This window comes from Danio rerio, chromosome 8 (assembly GCF_052040795.2).
Source record: "Danio rerio strain M-AB ecotype USA chromosome 8, GRCz13ab, whole genome shotgun sequence".
NCBI lineage: Eukaryota > Metazoa > Chordata > Actinopteri > Cypriniformes > Danionidae > Danio > Danio rerio.
Window position 1 is genome coordinate 6,922,501 of NC_141028.1, and position 4,543 is coordinate 6,927,043.

At 38.2% G+C, this 4,543-nt stretch overlaps 1 long non-coding RNA gene across 1 annotated transcript in view; it reads left to right on the plus strand.

Annotated features, from left to right (window-relative positions):
* Positions 1-4,274, plus strand: part of LOC147835496 (uncharacterized) — a 5,229-nt gene extending 955 nt beyond the window's left edge. The window contains exons 1-2 of the long non-coding RNA XR_015497489.1: positions 1-115; positions 423-4,274. The exon at positions 1-115 is cut by the window's left edge and continues 955 nt beyond it. This is a non-coding gene — a long non-coding RNA (uncharacterized LOC147835496). The remainder of the gene's footprint in view (positions 116-422) is intronic.
* Positions 4,275-4,543: the final 269 nt, after the last annotated feature.

Consider the following 4,543-nt stretch of genomic DNA (forward strand, 5'->3'; position numbering starts at 1 on the left):
CCATAACTGAAAACTACGGAACCCCGGACGGGACGTAGTGGAAAGAAAAAAATGGGTGAAAAAAAATGGGTGAGAGAAAAATATACATTTCTAAGTTTTTGCGTTCTCTCGCAAAGTTTTGCGTTCTTCCGCAAAGATGTTTTGCGTTCCTCGCAAAGATGTTTTGCGTTCTCTCGCAAAGATGTTTGGCGTTCCCTCGCAAAGTTTTGCGTTCCCTCGCAAAGTTTTGCGTTATCTCGCAAAGATGTTTTGCGTACCCTCGCAAAGATGTTTTGCATTCCCTCGCAAAGTTCTGTGTTATCTCGCAAAGATGTTTTGCGTTTCCTTGCAAAGATGTTTTGCATTCCCTCGCAAAGTTTTGCGTTATCTCGCAAAGATGTTTTGCATTCCCTCCCAAAGATGTTTTGCATTCCCTCGCAAAGTTTTGCGTTATCTCGCAAAGATGTTTTGTGTTCCCTCGCGAAGATGTTTTGCGTTATCTCGCAAAGATGTTTTGCGTTCCTTCGCAAAGTTTTGCGTTATCTCGCAAAGATGTTTTGCGTTCCCTCGCAGTTTTGCGTTATCTCGCAAAGATGTTTTGCGTTCCATCGCAAAGTTTTGCGTTATCTCGCAGATGTTTTTCGTTCCTTCGCAAAGATGTTTCGCGTTCCCTCACAAAGTTTTGCGTTATCTCGCAAAGATGTTTTGCGTTCCCTCGCAAAGTTTTGCGTTATCTCGCAAAGATGTTTTGCGTTCCATCGCAAAGTTTTGCGTTATCTCGCAGATGTTTTTCGTTCCTTCGCAAAGATGTTTCGCGTTCCCTCGCAAAGTTTTGCATTATCTCGCAAAGATGTTTTGCGTTCCTTCGCAAAGATGTTTTGCGTTCCCTCGCAAAGTTTTGCGTTATCTCGCAGAGATGTTTTTCGTTCCTTCGCAAAGATGTTTCGCGTTTCCTCGCAAAGTTTTGCGTTATCTCGCAAAGATGTTTTGTGTTCCCTCGCAAAGATGTTTTGCATTCCCTTGCAAAGTTTTGCGTTATCTAAAGTTTTGCGTTTATTTAAATTTACTATTAAACACAGTAAATTAATGACTTTAAATACTTTAACTGAAGAAAAAAAAAGGTAGCAACATATTTCATGGCCTGAGATCTAATTGGGTGAGCTATCCCTTCAAAACTTTTGTTTTATCTTTTGTATTTTAAACGGAAAACATGGCAAACATACAAAAACAAGAAAACCTTTTAGTAAAGAATTTAAGCGAACACACCCTCCCGTTTGAGAAAGTCAACAAGGTCTGAATGTCAACAGTGTGAGTGAATGATTCCTGACTGTCATTTTAAACAGAGCGCCGCTTTGCTTTCATTTGAGTTAGCTTCCCATAAAGTTTGCACATACAGAATAAAAGCGAACCCTGTACCATGCGGTTTTTGTCCCTGTAACATGCATCAGGACAGGAGAGATCCCCCAGGTCGCATGCTTGCCTCTCTGTGGACACTTTCACCAAGTAAAAAACACTAAGTCCCACATTCAAAGTGCTTAATAATATTCACATGCATTCAGTTCACGCGCCCGCACGCTCATGCACCTGCCGTCGTCAGCACAAAATATGGCGGCATTTTCTTACCTTCTTCAGATATGAATAAATATGTCAGATGAATGGAAAGTCCATCGTAGATTGATTATGAATTGAGTGATAAATAAAGTATGAATGGAAGAGACAAACACAACGACGGAAGCTCGATTGTAGAGAGGTAATCGGATTTGTTTTGCTTATGCAGCGCCCCTAGCGGTGGTTGGAAAAGTGGAAGAACACGTGAATAAAATAATAAGAAGCACATTCTCAATTTTTTTTATAACTTTAAAGCATGCAACAAGAACACGGAACTTTAATTAAATTAATCAACATGGAATCATGTAATGCACAAAACCTCAATATATCCATTCCCTGCTGAAAAAAAACAGCTTTAACCAGCCTAAGCTGGTTGGCTGGTTTTAGCTGATTGACCAGCCTGGTTTTAGAGGGGTTTTGGCCATTTTCTGGATGGTTTCCCAGTCATTTCTAGCCTGGTTTTAGCTGGTCAAGCTGGAAAATGACCACCCTAAACCATCTAAAACCAGCTTGACCAGCGTGGTTTAAACTTGACATGGCTCGTTTTGGCTGGGCTCCCAGTCTGGCTAGGCTAGTCAAGTTGGTCATCTCTCAGCCTGACAAGCTAAGACCAGGCTGGAAATGCTGGAAACCAGCCTGGAATGACCAAAACCCCTTTAAAACAAGCCTGGATGACCAGCTAAAACCAGCAAACCAGCCTAGGCTGGTCTAAGCTGTTTTGGCTATTTTCTATAATGCGTCTTCATCTGCTGTTTTGTTTTGTTTTTGGAGAATCACAATGAACATCTAAAATGTGTTTGGTGATTTTTGTGAGGCTCCAATTAATTAAGATCTGTACCAATTTTGGCAAAAAAAAAATTTGTCTAAAAACTTGATATCCAAATTTATCTATGAACGTATAAAAGTATTATGCGTTTCAGGTTAACAGCTCAAACTTTCTGGTTGGAGTCAAATTACATGCAAATGGTTTGGTTTTGCAAAATACTTTGACCAACATGCCTTCTGGATTTGTGAACTGAAAGCTGCTGAGAGATTGAAACCTTTGGTGGAAATGAAAACAGAAGTACTGAACCAAGGAGAGGAGACGTTTAGGTTGTAACATTTTGTACACGTAAGCCGTTTTGGTAAGATTTTTTGTCTTGTTTAAAGTCCAATTATCTAAAAAAGCAAGAAGCATTTTCTAGACAAATATTGTTTTGTTTTCATAAATAAGTAAAAATTATGCTGACAAGCAAAATAAAATGTCATAATGGGGTAAATAAAATAAACTTATTTCAAACTCAAAACAAGATTATTTTACCATAAGTAGCTTGACTTAAGGGCTAAGCTCACTTAAATTTGACTTATTATTTCTGAAAACAAAGCTTTATTTTTACTTGTGCAGAAAATGCCTCTTGATTTAAGAATCTTTTGATATTTGGACAAGAAACAAGGCAAAAACTCTAAACAGGAAAAGCATTTCTTGCAGATTTCTGTTCAAATGACACAAGCAAAAATTACATTTTGGTTTGGTCGATGCTTTAGTTTCACGTTAAGATGCATTTATTGATATCTGGGAACCGTGAACATGTAAAATGTTGAAAGTTATTAAAATTTATGAATAAATAATTCTGCTATACTCCTCCAAATTTTGCAGCTTTTACGATTCCACATTTGGTTCTACTTGCATATTAGCGAATCTTTCATTAATTAATATACTAAGATCGAAATATATGAAAACACGAATGGCAAAATTCAATTTGAAATGTAATATCCAAAAATAGCAAAATGTAAAATGGCAATGCCTTTAATTATTTAGATTTGCATTCACCATGACATACTGTTGAAGTCAGAGGGTCTTTGAAATGGGTCTGAAATACCGGAGAATCCCGGGAAAAACAGGAGTGTTGGCAGGTATGCTCACACATACACACTGCACTCTGACTACTTCAAAATTGTTGATAAGCCGTGGTGGGCATTTCTCTCTGTCTCGCACTGAATGCAAAATCGCAACAGGCTGTCATTGGTCCAATCAGCACAGATTAGCATTGCGCTAAGGAGGGGTTTGGGAACAAATGAATCGCTGAACAATTCATATGGGAGTCTCTGGGATAATTAGGTAAAAATAAATGCAGATTATAAGACCGTGTTCTTTGACCTTGCATGCATATCAGCCTGTTGTTGGAAACTCCTAAAACCAAAATAAGACCCTTTTTTAATGCGTAATAGTGGCTCTTTAAAAACCACTTTCAATTAATACATCAAAGTTCAATGTTAAGTCAAAGTGCTTTTAAATATGCCATGCATATTTGCATATCACATTTCAAAATTAATTTCACTATTAACATGCTATATATATATATATATATATATCAGGCTGGGTTTCATGTCATGTCCTAGCATATCAAATGGCAAAAGCAAAACACAAGGGATGCTCAACATGGACACGCAAACCAACAATGGAATGACAACAAACCAAAAGATGAATGTCAGGTTATATTTTAATATCAGTTTTCCTCTAAACACAAGGAACTTCATGTTCTCTGCTTCATCACTTCAGTCTCTATTGGAATTTAAACCAAACATATGATGGAGCTGTCAATCAAACGAGGGCCCCGCCCTCCAGAATCCACACTCTTGATTAAAGCACAAATCCAAACAACAAAAGAGAGATATAACAGTTAATGAAATAATAAAAATAATAACAATGTGCGTAAAACATCTGGTATTGTAATCCTGCCTAACACTGATCAAGCAGGGCTAGTTTATCTTATCTGGCATGTGCTACACCTATTCCATTCACAGTTCTCAATTAAAAACGTCCCCTCCGTCCCTCATCTCGGTGGAGATTCTCTGAACACACGCATGCAATGGGGCTCAGAATGAAACAAAAGTCCAGGCACGGCTGAAGTGACACTTGTATTTCCACCTTCCCTCCGACACAGACAAAAGCAGGAAAACAGAGCGAAAGTAGTAA